The sequence below is a fragment of the Orycteropus afer genome, unplaced genomic scaffold, assembly GCF_000298275.1.
Source record: "Orycteropus afer afer isolate SDZICR_OR568_19922 unplaced genomic scaffold, OryAfe1.0 scaffold00081, whole genome shotgun sequence".
NCBI lineage: Eukaryota > Metazoa > Chordata > Mammalia > Tubulidentata > Orycteropodidae > Orycteropus > Orycteropus afer.
This window is the reverse complement of record NW_006921668.1, coordinates 7,667,763-7,688,980: the sequence shown is the minus strand read 5'-3', so window position 1 is coordinate 7,688,980 and position 21,218 is coordinate 7,667,763.

Sequence of the window (21,218 nt, the reverse complement as noted above, 5' to 3'; positions counted from 1 at the left end):
CCTGTCTGGCCAGCTTTTCCTCTGTGTGAATGTTGCCCCTCTGGTGCCCCATGACTGATTACTCCAAGGGATGTATCTCTGTAGAGTAGGTGGGTGTATTGCCCTGGGTTGAGTGTTCTGCATGTAAGTATTATTATTATTGGGCTGAGAGCCAGCCCTTGGGAGTGAGTTTCACCCCAGGCCTGAAGTGTATCCCAGGGCCATAGTCTTTGGGGTCCCACCAGACTCTGTCCAACCAGTAATTCGGGTCATTATTGTGTTTTTGGATTGTGTTCCATGTTTTTCCTCCCCCTCTATTCAGGATCTCCAGTTTTGATCCCTTACTGAGTGGCTGGTATTGGTAGCTGGGCACCTCTAGTTCTTCTGGTCTCAAGGTCCATCTTGTCCTAGGGCTGATTGTTTCCAAATGCCCTTGGTTTTCTTCTCTCTTCTTTGCTTCTGATGATAGGAGACCATTAGCTGCATCTTAGATGGCCATTTGAAAGCTTTTAAGACCCCAGTCACTATTCCCCCCCCCCATAGATCATGGAACAAAGTTTTTATGTATTTTGTTGTGCCAATTGAGTCTGGTGTCCCCCAATACTATGGACATGAGTTGGCAGATCCAGTAGATCTCTCTCCTATGGTGTCTGGCTGTCTATGAGGGATTGCTCTGTGTCTGTCTTCTGTTGTTTCTGTAATGATTGTTGTTCTTTTGTATCAATAGTATCTGTGCAAGATTAGCCTCAGCTGAATCTATCTGGTCTACTGTTCACTGACCCTCATCTGATCTTCTTACTTATCTATGTATTTATCTGTAGCCTGGTGTTTTTGGTGTTAGTGGTAATGCAGTATTGTGGATATACTAGTATTACGTTTTTATCTATATCCTATGGGCACAATTCAGTGTCCTCCCTTTCCCCAATGTTATCATGCTAGTCATAGACTCTTTCCATACCATCCCTCCATTTACCCAATTCAGCATGTGACCCTCAACTAGTCAGAAATTTTCCACTCCTCTCCCTTCCCATCCCCTCCCATCCCTGGTAACCTACAAAGTGAGTTCCCTTCCTTAAACAAACCTTTCCTTGACTTTTTACAGTAATGGGCTCATATGATATTTGTCCTTCTGCGATTGACTTATTTTATTCAGCATAATGTCCTCCAGGTTCATCCACGTAGTGAGATAATTTGGGTATTCTTCATTGTTCTTTAGTGTAGCATAGTATTCTGTTGTGTGAATGTATCATAATTTGGTTATCCACTCATCTGTTGATGGGCATTTAGGTTGTTCCCATCTCTTTGCTATAGTAAATTGTGCTGCAATGAACATAGGTGTGCATATGTCTGTTAGTGTCCTGTTCTCTCACCTCTTTAGTATATATTCCTAGTAATGGAATTGCTAGTTCAAATGGTAATTCTATTTTCAGTTTTTTAAGGAAATGTCATACCATTTTCCACAATGGTTGTACCATTTTACAGTCCCACCAGCAGGGTATGAGAGTTCCAATCGCTCCATAACCTCACCAGCATTTGTTATTTTCTATCCTGTTGAACTTTGCTATTATTGCTGGGGTGAGATGATATCTCATTGTTGTTTTGATTTGCATCTCTCTAATGGCTAAAGATCACGAGCAATTCCTCATATGTTTGTTGGCTATGAGCGTATTGTCTTTAGTGAAGTGTCTTTAACCTACCTAGTTTTGGGATAGGAGGGAAAATGTTGAATAAATGCAATATCAGAGAATTTTTGCATGGTATTTTTAGCCAAACTCAACATGTAGCTTCTTCTCAGTTGCTGGTTTGAACCTTAGAGTTTTTAAAAAAGCAAATATTTGTTACTCCCATGGAAATTTAACAGTCAAGTGATTCCAATATATTCAGCCCATTTAACTATAATGAAAGCATTTCTTTCTTTTTCTTTCTTCACTGCATCTTGAAACCAATTGAATGAAAATCATTTGTGATATTATTAGTTTATAAAAAAGTTATTAACATTTGACTTTCTTGACTTCTATTCAGTATTGTCTTTGTTACTTTAATATAAATCAAAGACTTAATTCTTTAAATGGAAGATTCTTTTATGCCTCCAAATTCTTTCATACTAAAATTCCTCTACTGGGATTTAAATTCATTAGCTTATCACTACAGGTTTTTGGCCTTTGCTATACTACTTAAAAGTAAGCAGTGTTTTAAAGCCAGGTTTTCTAAATAGTGGCAGTGGGTGGTTGCTTCTAAGTCAGAATAGTTCTAACTCTCCCTCTCTCCTAATCCACATCTTTACCACCACTGCTTGTGCATAGCCATTCTCCATTCTGTAGGGGACTTTCTTCTCTGCTGTCAGCTGTTCTAAGTATTCCAGCCTCTTTGACACTTTTAAATGTGACTGGTATGCTCTTCTCTGCCCCTGAAGTTATTTCTATTGTGATCTTCAGTGTTAACTTCTCTTTATATCCTTCTTTTTTCTACTGCCTCCTAGAGCTTTTCAAACACTTTTTATTTTTCACAAGGAAAGTTTATTCACTTAAAGATATGTCATCTCTCTTCCTCTTCTCTCTGAATTCTGATCATTTTGTGCAATTGCATTAAACTTGCCAAACATTGATGGAACACCTTAAAGGGACAGACTGAGAATGCAAAGACAACCAAATATTACCTCTGCCTTTGAGGAGATCATAAACTAATGGAGTAGACAGACATATGCTGTTCTGTGCTGTTAAGTTGATTCTGACTCATAGCCACCCCATGTGACAAAGTGTAACTGCCACTTAGGATTTCCTAGACTGTAATCTTTATGGGAGCAGACTGCCTAGTTTTTCTCCTGCTGGGCTGCTAGTGGGTTCAAACCACTGACTTTTCAGTTAGCGGTCAAGCACTTATGAATTGCACCACCAGGGCTCCTTAGGTAGATATAGAAAAAAATGCATATATGAAAAGTAGGGAAGAATAGCCCTGTACTCTTTCTAAGGGGCACAGATGAGGGAGAACCTTTCCATACATAGGAAAATGACGTCAGGTTTTACTGAGGGGGCAGCATTTAAAATCAATCTTAAAGGATAACTAAAAGTTAGCTAGAAAAAAATGACAGTTTTGACCTAGTCTTTTTCCTTCTCAATTATTTGCTTATTTGGTCAAAATACTCTTAGAAATGCATAGTCACCAGATTCCTTCTCACCACAAGGACATATTGGCTAAAAACAGTACTTTGCTTAGCTGTGCTTGCTATTTCTGGTTGCACTGGTGCCACTGCATTGCCTATAAGGGCATTGGGTTTATTTGTGAGGTCTTCTAGTTCTGGGATGTTAAAGAATCCTAAGAGATCTGAAGACTGGATTCTGATTAGGTGGTATACCATACACTCTTATCAGTCATTTGTGTGTATTTGCAAACAAAATAAATGAAAGAAGGTTTTGATAGGAGCAGAAAGTGGGCAAGAGGGTAGAAGGAACTTAGGGAAGAGAGGTCTAGGGATTTACTTATAGAAAAGCGGGGTTAGTTGAAGGATAAGGATTCTGAACAAATTAAATTTTAATTCTCCTTAGTAGTAGCTCTATTTGTAGAAGAATTTCCTCAGTGGTTGTATTTTATTTAAAAAATGAAAGTCTAAGGGCTTTCCAAGGTAGTTGCCAATAAAATGCAGTGCTCTTCCCCATCTAGGTTCCAAGTGAGTTAAGAAATAAATCAAAGAGGAAATATGAGATTAAAAAAAAAAAAAGCCCTTTTGCCCCTGGTAGAGCTTGGGTTGAACAAGGGAGCTTTAGGCTTGTACATCATTGTAAGCTTGCTGATTCTGAACCCCAGAGTAGGGCAGATTTGTTTCCTATCCCTTCAGGGCAGTACTAGACTGGGGCAAGACACTCCATTAGGGTAAGTCCTCAAACTCCTCTGCAAATATGTCAAGCACATATGACGCTCTCCTTTCCTGGGAGGGAATAAGAAAAGGGGCCAGGAGAAGTCTGAGTGATGCTGATATACTTGCTTCGTAGGAAGGAAGACTAAGAAATAGAAAGTTTCCTAGCAACAAGGTTACTGTTAGGTGCAGTCAAGTCGGCTCCAACTCATAGCGATCCTATGTACAACAGAATGAAACACTGCATGGTCATGTGCTATCCTTACAATCCTTGCTATACTTGAGCCCGATGCTGCAGTCACTTTGTCCAACAAGGACTTATTTAATTTCTTTCTTCTTTTTCTTTTTCTTTTTTTTTTTTTAAAGACAAAACTCTGAAATATCTATATAGGATGGTTTACCTTTCAATTCTAAACATCCTCAATTTTTCTTTTGTCCTTTGTTTTACATTTTCATTTATTCATTTTAAATACTATTTTATTGTGCTTTTGGTGAAGATTTACACAGAACCTTAGGTTACCATTCAGCAATTTCTACACAAGTTGTTGAGTGACATTGCTTACATTCTTCACAATGCATGAACATTCTCATTTCTGTTCTAGTTATTTGGTCATTAATTTGGTTTCCCTAATTCCTTACATTCTCATCTTTGTTTTAAAGCAATTGTTAACTGTTTAGTCTCAGGTGATATTTCGAAGGAGCACTGTATTTATCGATGATATTCATTATTTAGTTAAGCCAATTTGTTATTTAGCCAAGGGTGACCTCAGGGATTAGTTTAGATTGAAGGTTGGAAGAGTATCTCAGGGCAATAGTGTCAGGGAATCTTCCAGTGTCAACCAGTCCAGTAGGTCTGTTTTTATTGTTTTTTTCCCCCAAGGAATTTGAAATTTTTTCCTGCATTTTTCTCCCATTCTCTCAGGAGACATTTATTGTGGCCCAGATCAGAATAGTTGATAGTGGTGGTCAGGCACCACCTGCTTCTTCTGGTCTCAGGGTGAATGAGGTTGTGGTTCATATAGACTATTTGTGCTGTAGACTTGTTTCTGCTTTGTGTCTTTGATTTCCTTCTTTCTCTTTTGCTCTGGAAAAATAGAGACAAATAATCATATCTTAGATGGCCTCATGCAAGTTTTCAAGACTGAAGACATTATTCACCAAACTAAGGTGCAGGACATAACTTTATGAAGCATATTATGCCAATTGACTGAGATGTCCCATGAGAATATGATCCTAATCCTTTAAACCTAGACTTTGTTCTCAGTAGAGACTCTAAGTGCAACTAGCCTAAATCCACCCTTCTTTGATTTTGCTAATCTTATTCTTATTTTCTCAGTTGTTTTTTGTTGATGAATGGGCCACTTTTTTTTGAAGCAAAATACAGAAGAGTGTAGGAACTAAAAGTATTAGAGTCTTTGATACTACTGCCATTTTCTTCTCTGACACTTTTCACTCTTTTGGGTATTCAGAGTAGGCAGATCCTGTGAGGTGAAATGTTGGGGAGTTCAAATCTCAGCATGCTAAAACAAAAACAAACTAGTTTACATGGAGCTTGTTCCAAATTATGGAGACCACAGATGTGTCCAAATAGAACTGTTCTCCATAGGGTTTTCAATGACTAAATTTTTTAGAATCAGATCACCAGGACTTTCTTCCAATGTACCTCAGGGTGGACTCAAGATCCAACCTTTTGTTTCACAGCAGCAATTCAGCATATTAACTGCGCTACCAATGCATCTCAACATAGTAAATGTGAAAACTATGGCCCATGTACCTAATTCTACCACTGCAGTGTGGTGTGGTGCATTATTGCAAGAGATATTTAAGTTAGCCTTTATATTTGTTTTAGTGAGTCATTTTCCTTGTATCTCAGTTCCGTTTGTCTAGAACTGCCTCTGTAAGGCAGCATGGGAGCTGGAAGAACTGAAAAATGAAGTAAATGACCCTCCCTAGGAGGTCTGAACCATTTGGAGTTTGTGACGGCTTGGAGTTTGATTCCCACCATGAAACAAAATCAATGAAAAATTGAAATGTAATGAAAATGACACTTTGTTCCTGTGGGTAAAGGAGTGGTGACAACTAGGTATTCTAATAGTCAAGTTTCAAAATATAGATTGATTTCCAGAGAAATTTAAAACCTGTCAATGGTTACAATATTATGAATATGTAAGAGTACCAAGAGAGGGGATTTGAATATAAATGAAGGCAGGACCATCAATGCTAATTTATTTTCTGTTTGTTTATGACACACCAAAACGATTAAAGATAGTTTTTTGCTGTTGTTATTGTCACTCATCTTTCAAATAAAAGAATATTGATAGTTCTAACATCACGTTTTTTAAAAAAAGGATTTTCTTTGTAGCCATCTGTATTTATAAAGCACACAGAATAGATCCTAGCCCATAGTGAGCACTGTGTAAAATTTTTGTTAAATAAGTACATTTTAATATAGATCAAACCATCTTCCCCAAAACTCACGAGGAGTATGAAAACTGTTGGTATTGTTGATCAGTTATAGTTCAGTTAATCTTTCCTGCTTCTCACATCTGTTGGGATCAGCAGATTCTTTCTGGTATCTGCAAAAAGTTCTTCTACAACATCACATCCACAAATAACTTCCTTAGAATTACTAAACTTAGAAATCTTTATAAATGTAAAGAAATTACAGAGAAGACTGAAAGTTTATTTATTACAATGAAGATTTACAGTAAATTAACTGAAAACAAGTGATTTAATTTATGGACAAAAGATGACATTGCTAATTTGAAGATGAGTCAGTCATAACAGTACTAAAGACATTTGCAAAATCCAGGAATGAAAGACAGAATTGCTCATTAGCACCCTTATAATATGTATCTGTCCATGGAAATTGGTTCCACTATTTTGGGTGCTTGGACCATATAGAATAGATGAACCAAAGGCCTTAAACCCTGGAATTTTACTTGTTTCCTCATATTTATTTAAGATTTATAGATAGTTTCTACTCTGTATCAGTAATCTCATAAATATAAAGACCAATATGAGGAGAGAGGAACTGGTTTCTAATCTATTGTGCTTCATGATGAAGGTTTTGGATTTTGTTGATTTAGGAAATGATTAGAATTTCCTTTTGAAACATTTTCAGTTAAAGAATGCCTAATTGAGCTTTATTTCATTTCCTCTTAGAGCATCCTAAAACTCAAGGATGGGAGGGTCTTTTTCTTCATAGACAAAATGTAGTGATTCTACGATAATACTTACCATTTGAAGATGTGTCTAGATGGTGATACGTTAAAAAGATGTGATGAGAGAAAAGACAGAAGAAGGAAGAAGCACCACAGAGCAAGTCTGAGAGAGTTCTACCCACTAAAGACACAATTGTCTTGGTCAGAGCATGTTTTAGAAGCTGAAATCCATTTTGGGAATATCTGCAGGGTATATTGTAAATTTTTAGAGTCTTAACTCAGACAAAGGATAAAATCCTCTTTTTTTATATGCTTGACCTTAACACTCTTTGACAGTTGGATCTAAGATAGAACATGTCCTAATCCTAGAGGAAACTGAAGTTACTTTCTAGCTCTTAAGCTGTTAGAAATTAGGTCGCTCAAATTTATTTTTTCCCACCTCCATGCCATCTAGTATCTCTGGTAGCTCTCTGCTTCACACTTGTGCCCATTCAAGGAAAGGAGAGGAAAGCAGCTACAAATTTTGAGTGTTGGCTTTGTGCCTGGTGCTTCTAAATACATGATCTCACTAATGCTTGTATCAGCTGTTTGTGAAGAAACAACAAGTTAGTGAAATGAAATGCATCCTCAATGCTATGTAGCCCTTGCTGGTCATGCTGGGAATCCTGTGCTTGTCTCCAGATTCTAGATGCATGTATGCTCTTCCTGAAGTCCCACACCATTCACATGTCACTCACCATTAGTCTAGGTTTTGCCTGGTGCTCTGTCATGCTTCTGATAAAGTTTTGAGTTCTGGCTCTTGCTCTTCAATGCACCTCTTTCTGCTAGAACTTTCAATAATCGAAACTGTGCTGTGGCTATTGTGTTGTGTGCTGTCGAGTTGAATCCAACTCACAGAAACTCTATAAGGCAGAGAAGAACTTCCTTACAGTGTTTCCATGGCTGTATTCTATACAAGAGCATATCACCAGGTCTTGTCCCACAGAGTAATTATTGGGTTCAAACAGCTGACTTCTTGGTTAACAGCTAAGTACTTAACCATTGCACTACCAGGGCTTCTCTGTGATTACTGGAGACCCTAATGCCTTTGAACAAAGGTATATGTCTTAACCCTAAGGAGAACGAATGGTAAAAATATAAAGTTCACCATCACTAGACAATGCTTGAGGGTGGAAAAATTGAGGATATAGGTATTTTTTAAAAGTTTAAGGCTATATAGCACACTTCAGAACTCTGTTTATGTCATCTGAAACCAGAAAACCAAACTCACTTCCATCAAGTCAGATGCAACTCAGTGACACCTCTTTGGGTTTCCTAGGCAGTATCACTATGGAAGTAGATTGCCCGACCTTTCTTCTGAGGAATGGCTGGTGGGTTTGAACCACCAGCCTCCTGGTTAGCGGTCAAATACTTGCAAAATTGTATTTGTGGATGAATGAATGAATTGATGAGCAGCATTCATCCTCAGCAGAAAAGGATTTAAGGGGATTTCCACCAGTGACATCTGTCTTTTTACTCTTCATGAATAGAAATGCTATCTGTACAAATGTGGGATTTGAGCCAAATAGCACAAGATCTATCTATAAAATTCAATATGATGAGGATGTTCAAAGCCTTTTCAACTCTGAGAAGCTTATAAAGTCATATTTTCCACTTGCAGATAAATTCTTTTGTCCCGTAGAGTGCATTTTGATATTTGAATAAAGATCCTCGTGTAAGGTGGTTGCTGAACTCAAGTTGTGTTAAATTGTCTGACTGCCCTGCTTTATTGTTTGTGACTAGAGTTAAGATTAGGTGATAACAAAATAAAATATTGATGAAAATACACTGAAAAGGTGTTAAAGCAACATATTTTCAAATGCAGGTAGAGTTCTTTGAAGTGAAATAATGGTTTTAAATGAATTCATAAAGATGTTTGCCCGTCTCTTCAGTGATAAAATTGTGGTGACAGTGGAATTTACTTACCTCACTGATGAGCATAGGCTAACTATGGGGAATATTTATTTTTCAATTTAAGAGCAATTTAATAATAACAATATAGGAAATACATGCTACAAGCACTGACTTTTTTTTTTTTTTTTTTTTTGTAAATCACTTTAATATCGGCGTGACCTAATAAAGATGCATGTGGCTACCACAAGTGTTACACAATGCTAAATATTTTTAGATTGATTTCAACAAGAGAGATTGGAGAATACTCCTTCAGAAGTCTCAAGAGAATCATTGCAGTGTTTTCTTTTTTTTTTGTAAAGACCCTATGTACACACAAAACAACCTCAGATATAATATCATTTGAACATTTAATCTGGTTACCTTTTAACCTTCATGAAATACTAGACTTAGATTTCAAACTTAATAAATGAGGTGAGAAGTGTGTGTGCTTATTTGTGTGCTTTTATATCATGCAGATCATAGTGTTTCCTCAGAACAAATAGCACCACCTATTTTTAGTGAAGACAACAAGGTGAAAGATATGACAGAAAGAAGTGGACATGTATCAATGTCTTTTAAAGTATTTATACATGAGGCCACTAATTTGTCCATTGGGCAATGGTCTATATTGGAAGAAATGGTTTTGATGATAGCTCGTAGAAATTATTTTATGTTTGTGGAACTTGGACAGAAGAATGATACAGGATGGACAGCCAGATGGAGCTGGCTTTCCATAAGTCACAAGCCTTTTTAGTGCTAGAAAAACAAACTCTGATAGTTTAGGGTAGATTCTACTCTGAAGAGAAAGATAAAGAGAACACTAAAGTGTTCTCTCTGATGGACAAGTAATGACAGTAAATAACTAGTCCCATTAAAAAAAAAAAAAAAAAAAAAAAGGTCACTTAATTAAACACAACAATGAAAAGATTGCCAAGGGGCTTGCTTTCTCCTGAGAGGTATTTTGTCAGAAGAATCCAAGATCACAACTGACCCCTAAATTTATATTAACCCTAAATCTTCATTGTGTAATTGTTTTACCACTAGGTTATTAGATTAAGTTGGTAAGATATTTTAACTGGAATATCTAGGGATATGTACAACATACTCAATTTTGTTTATTAAATAAATTTATTTCTGGTTTGCTTTCTGTTTAATTCTGGTAGCTATAAATTTCTTTTTATATAAATTAATGGAGTTTTTTTTTTTTTTTTTTAAGTAAGATAAACTTCAAGTAGTGTATTGAGATTTACAGAGCAAAGCCCTAGCACTGTATTTTTGAAGACCAAATAGCTGGTGAGCCTTCTTGTCAACTCTTCTCCTCCTCCCCTCACTGGAAAGTTTCCATTACATTGGGTGTCAGGTTCTAAGAATTGATATTGTTGTTATTGTGTGCAGTCAAATTGATTCCAACCAATAGCAATGTTATAGGACAGAATAGAACTGCCCCATACAGTTTCCTAGGCTATAATAATTTCTGGAGCAGATTTCCAGATCTTTTCTTCTGCTGGTGGTTTTGAACCACTGACCTTTCAGTTAGCAACTGAGAGCTTAACCATTGTGCCACCAGGACTTCTCACAGGTCTGATAACTTGGCATAAATAATAGCATTCCCATGATTCTCTGCTGAGACAACATTGCATTGAACACCATCTTGCACTTTCTATAAGAAGGTCTCAAAGCCACCTTTGAACTTTGTAAGGGAAAACTCCCATAGATACTCTCCTTTTGAGAGAAGGAAATAAATATTGTCCTGGCTACTTATTTACAAAATATTGACATATTTTTTCAGGATTAGTGTAGGAAAGCAATGTGGAATGAAGGCCACAAGAACTTCACTTAGATGTCCTTTATCAGTGATTTTCCAGCCTTCTTGTATTGGATTTTGAATATTCATTCTCTCTTAGCCTTTGTCAAAGCATGGTCCATGAACTACTGGGAAGGGGTTTCCATGAGATCTTTTCAGCAATCTATGTGGTCAAATTTATTTGTTTTCATAATAATAATAAGACATTTTTTGCCTTTTTAATCATATTGACATTTTTACTGATAATGTAGAAGTGATGGGGGAGTGTGTAAAACTGTTGGTGTCTCAGCACAGATAAAGGCAGTGGCATCAAACTGTAGTAGTAATCATTTTATTCTTCAGGGTCACTAACTTATAGAATGCCTTTGATAAAGCAGTAAAGTTTACTAATTTTATTAAATCTCATCCTTAAGTACAGTGAATTCTCATTATTCATGGCAGTCATGTTCTATAAAGTCACTGTGAACAATGAATTAGTGAATACTGAACCATTATTTTAGAGAAAATGCAGTTAGTTTCCCGTGAGCCTCTAGTCACAACATTTTCATCAACTAATCAATATATAACCTTGTTTATGTGTGTTTCTGTTTGAAAGACCTAATTTAATATTATTGTTGATTAATTAACATTTGAATTAAGACCAACAGCAGTATTACCTATGTCTGAACAAAGCTTATCTAACTTTGTTTTCTCCATAAGGCGCATCACAATATTCTCATGCTTAGGAACACTAGACAGCACTTCAGAATTACACCTGGAGACCAGTTTAAATAGCAAAATCACCAACAAAATGCAAAAAAAAAAAAAAAAAGAAAGAAAGAAAGTGAAACACATGGCACTGACTAGCCTATGAAAAGGAGACATGTTTATAATATGAGAGCTTTTGATGGTTAAGGTTGAATGCCTACATGGCTAGGCTATGTCTCTCAATGGTTTGGCAGTTCTGATGTAGTTGGCAGTTATGAAATGATATAGTCATCCCCCATTTTATATTCTGATCTAATGTAATTACCTCCACGATGAGATCTGCTATAAGTAGCCAATCAGTTGAAAGGGAGTTTCCTTGAGGCTATGACCTATATCCAATATATATGGCCTCTCTGGCTTTTTGCTCAATTTGAATCCTGTATCTGGCTTGTCATCTTCTGGCCTCCAGGTCTTTGGACTTGAGCCAGCAGTCTGTCCTATTAACTCCTGATCTGGGGGTTTGTTAGCCTCTGCAGCCTGTGAACAAGTAGCTTGCAATCTGCCCTGCCAATCTTGGGTTCGTCAGACCCTGCAGCTACATGACATGGGAGAATCTCTAGCCTGACTTCTGACCCACAGATTTGGGATTTGCCAACCTCTATAACCACGTGAACTATTTCCTTAAGATAAATCTCTCTATATATTGCTCCATAATCAACATCCATGAATATATAAGCTTCACTGGTTTTGCTTCTCCAGAGAACTCAGCCTAATACACAGCTGAAACAAGAAGACAGAGCAACACTTTGTTGAATCTCAGCTGTAAGCATGCTCATCAGATAACTTTTTTTTTCTCCCATTCTGCAATGTCCACAAATGCCACAGAAAGAATCATAAGTATTAATTCTGAGCTTAGAAAGAAGTATTAGCAAGTAGGCAAATATGTGAATACTGAATCGATGAAAAATGAGAATTGACTGTATAGCTCCTTAATATTCTATTGATGAAGTGGGAAGTGCCCATAAAAGTACTGCTACTATATATAAAGAGTTGAACAGAAGATTTCAAAAGGTGGCTCTAAAAACAAAGTGAAGTATTATAATGAAATGGAGCTAGAAAACCAAACCAAGAAGAATAGGCTCAGCGTTTCTCAGACTGAAATAACTGAAGAAAATATTCAAGCCTAGAGATGCAATATTGATGGATTCTATAGGCAAAATATTGAACAGTGCAGGAAGCATCAAAAGAAGATGGAATACACAGAATCACTGTACCAAAAAGAATTGGTCAATGTTCAACCATTTCAGGAGGTAGCATATCAACAAGAATTGATGGTACTAAAGAAAGGAGTTCAAGCTGCACTGAAGGCATTGCTGAAAAATAAACTTCCAAGAATTGACAGAGTACCAACTGAGATGTTTCAACAAATGCATTTCAACAAATGCAACACTGGAAGTGCTCACTTATCTGGGCAAAGAAATTTGTAAGACAGCTACTTGACCAACTGACTGGAAAAGATCAAACTTTGTGCCCATTCCAAAGAAAGATGATCCAATGTAATGCAAAAATTATAGAACAATGTAAACATCACACATAAGTAAAATTTTGCTGAAGATAATTAAAAAACAGTTTTAGCAGTACATTCAAAGCCAGAAGTTCAAGTCAGATTCAGATGAGGATATCCAGGAGTGAGTGATATCATTGCTGATGTCAGATGGACCTTGGCTGAAAGTAGAGAACATCAGAAAAGTATTTACCTATGTTTTATTAACTACAAAAAGGCATTTAACTATGTGGATTGTACCCAATTATGGATAACATGGAGAAGAACGGGAATTTCAGAACACTTAAATTGTGCTCATGTAGAACCTGTACACAGAACAACAGGCAGTTGTTCAAACAGTACAAGAAGATACTCCTTAACAACCTATGATACGCAGATGACACAACTTTGGTCGCTTAAAGTGAGGAGGACTTGAAAAACTTACTGTTGAAGATCAAAGCCTTCAGTATGGGTTACACCTCAACATAAAGAAAAAAAGAAAATCTTCACAACTGGACCAATAAGCAGCATCATGATAAATACAGAAAACATTGAAGTTATCAAGGATTTCATTTTACTTGGCTCCATAATCAATATCCATAGAAGCAGCAGTCAAGACATTAAATGATGTATTGCATTTGGTAAATCTGCTGGAAAAGACCTCTTTAAAGTGTTATAATGTAAAGATGTCATCTTCAGCACTAAGGTGTGCCTGACACAAGTCATGGTATTTTCAATTGCCTCATATGCATGTGAAAGTTGGACAATGAATAAAGAAGACTGAAGAAGAGTTGTTACATTTGAATTATGGTCTTGGCAAAGAATATTGAATGTACCTTAGACTCCTAGAAGAATGAACAAGTCTATCTTGGAGGAAGTACAGCTGAATGCTCTTTAGAAGAGAGGATGGTGAGATTTTGTCTCACACTGCACAGGTTATAAGGAGGGATCAGTCCCTGGAGAAAGAATCATGTGAGTAAAGTAGAGGGTCAGCAAAAAAGAAGAAGACCCTTAATGAGATAGATTGACATAGTGGCTGTAACAATGGGCTCAAACATAGCAAAGATTGTGAGGATGGTGCAGGACCAAGCAGTGTTGGTTTTGCTGTATGTAGGGTCACCATGAATCAGAACTGACTCAAGGGTACCCAACAACAACAACTGAATACAATGGATGCTCTAAGAAAAAGCATTGGTACAATCACTTACATTGGTAGCAGAAATGACTTTTTTTTTTCCCACAAAACACCAGTTTTCCTTGAAAAAACTAACAATAGATAAATCATGGGTATTCAAACTTGAGTATTTCACAAACATTTTCTTGAAATAAGCATAATGAGCTTACCATTCAAAGGAAGCCAAACCAAAACCAAACGCACTGCTATCGAGTCAGATCCGACTCATAGAGACCCCTCCTTGGGTTTCCGAGGTGATATCTCTATGGAAGTAGCTTGCCCAACCTTCCTTCCAAGGAGTGACTGGTGGATTTGAACCACCAGCCTTCTAAGGAAAACAACTGATATTTATTTACAATAGTAAAATCCAGGTTTTGAAGCAAGATTTAGAATTTTGGAAAACTTTATGCCCCATTAGCTTGACAACTTCTTAATACTTAAAGACTTTTCTAGTAAGATTGATGGTAAGATTAACAAATGTGAATTTTCAATATTGTATAATGAAATGTGGGAGCTCTGGTAGCATAGTGCCTAAGGCACTTGACTGCTAACCAGAAGGCTAGAGGTTCAAACCCACCAGCCACTCCTTGGAAGGAAGGTTGGGCAATCTACTTCCGTAGTGAAACCGCTTCAGACACCCATGGAGGAGTCGCTACGAGTTGAGCCCCACTCAACAGCACATAACAGCAGCAGCAACAATAATGAAATGTATGAGTTGTAATGCATGTGTTACAAAATTATGCATAGGTAAAACAGCCATTTGAAATGCAAGGTAGAGCAATATATTTCAATGTTACAGTAGTAAAGAAAAAAACAAAACAAAACTCACCGCCATTGAGTCTGATCTGACTCATAGTGACCCCTCCTTGGGTTTCCAAGGAGATATCACTATGGAAGGAGTTTGCCCAACCTTCCTTCTGAGGAGTGACTGGTAGGTTTGAACCGCTAGTCTTCTGGTTAGCAGTCAGAGCCTTAGGCACTATGCCACCAGAGCTCCCAAAAGTAGTAAGGTGAGTTGTAAAATTTATTGAATGTGGTTTTAAGTTTCTACATTGCAACTAGCTTTTAAGAAATGACCACTTGTTGAGTTTTGGTGTAGTAATAAAGAAAAATGTCCTCAACTATTATCTGAAAAATAATATTAAAATATTCCTCCCTTTTCTGACTGTGTGAGTTCAGATTTTCTTCATAAACTTCAACCTAAACAACCCATTCAAAGATATTAAATGCAGAAGTAGCTATAAATATACAGCTGTCTTTCATTAAACCAGATACAAAAGACATAAGCAAAAATGTAAAACATTGTCACTATTACCACTAAATTTTTGTTTTGGAAAATATTTTTGATGTTGCTTTTAGTTGCTATTGAGTTTATTCTGACTCATGGCTACTGCATGTGTGCAAAGTAGAACTGCTTCATTGGGTTTTCAAGGCAAAATTATGCCTTTCTGAAACAGATCGCTAGGCCTATCTTCCAAGGTGCAGGTGAGTTTCAAACACCAATCTTTTGACTAGTAGTCAGCCATTTAATAATTTGTACCACCTAGGGACTTTTTGGTAATAGGCTTTAAAACTGAAATGTTATTTGTGTTACTATGTAACAGGTTTATATTATTATTTAAAATAGATTAATAAATACATATTTTAAACTTTTATTAGTTTTAATGTCTAATAAAGTAAAAATTGATACATATAATTCCTATAAACATTTTTTAGAGTTTAAAATACTTTTTAAGAATGGAAAGGGATCTTGAGATCAAAAAGTTTGAGAACTGCTATTATATCTTCTAAATAGATACTAATCTCAAACCTAAGTAGCTCTGGTAGCTCTTAACTGCTAACTCAAAAGTTGGCGGTTAGGGTTCACTCAGCCACTTTGTGAGAGAAAGACCTGGTGATCTGTTTCTGGTAAAATTATAGCCAAGAAAATCCTATGGGGCTGTTCTACTATGTCACATGGGGTCATTATGAGTTGGAATAGACTGGACAGCACCTCACAGCAAGAAATCTTAGGCTTGGAGTCCATGAGCAGTACAAACAGTAAACATGCTTGCAAGGAACCAAAAGGTTGAGGTTAAAGTCTACCTAGAGGTGCCTTGGAAGAAAGTCCTAGTTATCTGCTTCAAGAAGTCAGATACTGAAAACCCTAGGGAGTACAGTTTTACTCCACACACAGAAAGTCACCATGAATCAGTGCTGACTCAAAAGCAACTGATTACTGGTTAATCTCAAGCCTAGGTCATTCATATATAAGAATACTGTGATATGTTGCCCAGACATCTATTTCAAGGAAGGACTTATTGTCCCAATTACTGGGAATGCTATAGTCTTCAGTTGTCAACTCTTTCAGAGATTTCCTCAGTTAGAAAGAGCTGCCTCATTCAAGGTCATGTCCTTTTCTGCAGTGGCCCACATCTAATGATTGATGAATGCAAGAATATAAAGGCTTGAGCATCTTGGTTCCACTCAGGATAACTGGAGTTCTGTTCTATTTCCAGAGCTCCCTATGGTGTTAGTTGAGGTGTCAATTGGCTTTTATCATGCTTGACTTCTCCCTTTGCCACTCCTACTTTCTTTCCCTCACTTTTTCATGTGTTGTTGCCAAAGGCCCTCCTTAAAAAATATCCTTCACAGCAAACTCTGTCTCAGAGCCTGCTTCCCAGAGAATCCAATCTAGAACAACATGACGGATACATAATGGGTTAAAAGTCAACTTTCTCCACAGTTTTGAGTAAGAAATGTTCTGGAGGGGCTACTTCACATAGGCAAGCTGCACAAATCTATTGGCCTGTACAGGACTCCATATGACCCAGAATGCTGTCAAAGTCTGGAGTGCTTCCAGAATGCACATCCAAGAGGCCTAGGACAGGTCCTGGGACAGGCTAATACTATAACCCTTGGGGCTAGTTCAATGATGTGCACAAAGAAGAGAAGGTTTTGGCTTCTGGACTACATAGGTGAAAAAAAATACTGTTGCTCTTTCAAAACCTGATGCTTTTTCTACTCATATACTTTTAGGCATAAAGCATCTTACAAATGTTAGGTATGTGATGAGGAGGCAAGAGGGTCAATAAGCTATCCAAGGGTGGGAAAACCAGATCAGTATTTTCATTTAGCTCATCTTCACAATTAATATGAAAGCTTATTTAACATAAAGCCAAAGTTGAATTAATTTAGCAGTGATATGGATCTATTGTAATATCATCTAATGTGAATGGATGGTCTTTCTCTCAGACGTCACTACCTGGCATAGAAAATGTAGTTTGGGAGTCAGCCAAAGTTGGATCTGGACCTGGTTCAGGCTTTGAGGTTATAAAGAATAAGGAAGCTTAAGTGATTTTGCTGCAGCCCTGTCTGCATGTGATGTAATCAAAACAGGACACTTAATTTTGATGTGATAAAGTTAGTTTCCTTGTGCTAGGATTGAAAACTGATAAATCCTGGATATGTAAAGGGTCCAAGAATTGAAAATAAAGATAAATTATACACTATGCATTTGAAACAACCCATTTATAACAACTAGCTATTGTTGTTAAATGTCGTTGAGTTGATTTTTGACTCATAAGTGATGCCATGTCACAAAGTAGAACTGCCTCACAGGGTTTTCTAGGCTGTACTGTTTACAGGAGCAGATCACTTGGCCATTCTCTTGGGGAATTCTCTTGGCAGCTGGAAATTGCCAATATTTCAGTAAGCAGCCTAGTACTAACCATTGCATCACCAGGGTTCATATGTATACCAGTAAGTTAAAATATTTATTCATTCATTCTAGAAACACTCATTCAACACCTTCGATGTGCCAGGAAATACTTTGGAATCTGGAGGAAGACTGATGAGTAACACATAGTCCCTGACTTCCTGAGACAGAATAACATTTTCTGGATCTTATTCTGCACTTTATAATCCTCCTTAGAAGTGAGAATGGCCAGAATTTGCATCTTGTACTTTGATCATACTGTCAGAGGGGACCAGTCCCTGGAGAAGCATATCAAACTAGGTAGAGTAGAGGGTCAGAGAAAAAAAGGAAGATCCTCAACTAGGTGGATAGACATCGTGGCTGCAATGATAGGCTTAAGCGTGACAATGATTGTGAGGATGGCACAGGACCAGGTAGTGTTTCATTCTGTTGTACACAGAGTTGCTATGAGTTGAAACTGACTTGAAGGCACCTAACAACAGCAGAAGATATAATTTCATACCAGGTAAAACAGGAAAGAGTTAAAAAATTTGGAAGTGTGGCAGAGAAAGTTTCTGCTGAAATAGCAAAAAATTAAATACAAGGCACATATTTTATATACTAAAAGTACTGCTCTAGGCACTGAGATGCAACGATTCACAAGCTATTTTGTCCCTTGTGCTATACTTTTATTTTATGAAACAAAAAACCAAACTCACTGTCATTGAGTTGATTCCAATTAATAGCGACCTTATTAGACAGAGTAGAACTGTCCCATTGAATTTCCAAGTCTAAAATCTTTGTGGAAGCACTGACTTACTTTCTCCTGCAGACCTGTTGGTGGATTCAACTGTCGATCTTTGCATTAGCACCTCAATGCTTTAACCAGAGCACAAAAAAAAAAAAAAAAAAAAAAAAAAGAGAGAAAGGAAAAATAGCTACGTCTCTCAAAAATCAATAGATCAAACACAAAATAAATGAGAAAACAGAATATTTGAATAACAATTGATATGCTTAGTTTAATATACACTCACATCAAGAGATAATAATGTGGTTTTTAAAATTGATAGATAAATCACAAGAATTGACCTTATGTTAAACAACAAAGAGAACACACACACAAAAAATCCCCAAAGCTGAAACTGTACTAGTTATATTTGCCCACAATGCAAATTATACAAGAAATAGGTAAGAGAAACAGAGTTTTAAAAAAATATCCTAAAAATTCCTAAAAGGGGAACAAAAACTGCAGTTATAAACTATTTAGAAAAAAAACAAAGTCAGTGGATTATATATCACATATGTGCATTGCAGCCAAGATTGTACTTAGGAAATTTTAATGATGTAAATGCATTAATTACAAGATAAAAGTGAAAATGAATAAGCAAAGTAGACAATTTAAGATTTTAGAAAAAGGGAAGCAAAGTAAATTAAAGAGAGTAAAAACAAGAAAAATTCATAATTTGCCATATAAAATTAATCCAAACATTAAAAAAATGGCAGTAAATAAAACCTAAAATTTGTTCCTTGAAATAGCTAGCAAAATATTTAAATATAAGATATATCAAGAAATTAAAGAGTAGGAAGAATAGAAGACATAACATTAGAAATGAGAAAATACAACAAATATGCAAAAACATGCAGGAGATTTTAAAGTTTTTTTTTTTTTTTAATTGTGATTTGGGTGAAAGTTTACAGAGCAAATTCATTTTCCATGCAGCAGTTCACATACACTTTGTCTCATGACATTGACTACAATTTACCCCAATGCAACAGTTCCCCTCCCACTTCCTCCCGATAGTTACCTCTTCCCTGTTTCCTTCCTTCCATGCACCAGCCCCCGAGCTGTCTCTGCATACACAGCCCTTCTATTCTCCCACGATTGTTCTCTCCAAGGAGTTCATCCACCTCAGGTAAATGTTCAACTCATGTATTTGTCTTTTGTTTGTCTGGAAGCCACAGGTGTGGGTTCAATTCCAGACCTGAAGGGCAGCCAGGGGCCATAGGAGCCCACCAGACTCCATCAGACCAGCAAACCTGGTCCCCCCCCTTTTTTTCCCCAAATGATTTTGAGTTTTGTTCCACATTGTTCTTCCTCTCTATCCAGGATCTCCGACATAGATTCCCCTCTGAGTGGTTGACAGTGGTAGCCAGGCACCATCTAGTTCTGGTCTCATTGTCATATAGGCTGTGGTTTGCAAGGTGTACCAGTTGCTAGGACTAATTGTTTCCGTGAATGTTTGGTTGTTTTAGTTCTTCTTTGCTCTGGATGAGGAGAGACCCATTGTTGCATCTACATGGCTGCTCGCAAGCTTTTAAGATCCCAGTCGCTACTCGCCAAAGTAGGAAGTGGAACAATGTTTTGTGTAGTGTGTTATGCTAACTGAGTTTGATGTCCTCTGCGACTATGTTCCCAAGCCCACAGGTTCAACTACTTGCTCCCTCAGGGTAGCTGCCTGGGGACAAGAAGTGACTACAAACTTGTTCCTTGTCAGCTCTACTATACACCTGGGAATTCTTATGGAACATACAAATACACTTGCAGAACCACTGTCTGCTAACCCTATTCATGGTCTTGGGTACACTCCCCACTGCACAGACATACCCATGTTCAGCCCATCCACCCATCTATCCACCTGTATACCCATGTTTGCCTTCACTGACAATGCAGTACTGTATGTACAAATGGGTTCACCTTTGTTGTCTTTACCTCCCATGTACCTCTCTATGTCTTCCTCTTTCTCAATGTTGATCACTCACATTTGGTACATTGCCCTTCTCTTCACCCAAATCAATACTTATCTCTATCTATCTAACAGTATTCCCTACACTCTGCACCCACCCCTGGCAACCAACAAAGAAAATTTCCTTCCATATATAAACTTTTCCTTGACTTTTACAATAATGGACTAATACAATATTTGTCCTTCTGTGATTGACTTATTTCATTCAGCATAATGTCCTCCAAGTTCACCCATGTTATGTAGTGTTTTGCATATTCTACTTTATTCCTTAGGGTTGCATAGTATTCCATTGTGTATATGTACCATAATTTGGTTATTCATTCCTCAGTTAATGGACACCTAGGTTGTTTTCATCATCTTTTGGCTATTGTAAATAATGCTGTGATGAACATGAGTGTGCGTATATCTGTTCTTGTCATGGCTCTCACATCTTTAGGATATATACTTAGTAATGGAATGTCTGGGTCAAATGGTATTTCTAATTCCAAATTCTTAAGGAAATGCCATACTGCTTTCCACAGTGGTTGTACCATTTTACAGTCCCACCTGCAGTGTATGAGAGTCCCAATCTCTCCGCATCCTCACCAGCATTTGTAACTTTCTGTCTTGCTGAACTTTGCTACTAGTGCTGGGGCAAGATGGTATCTCATTTTTGTTTTGATTTG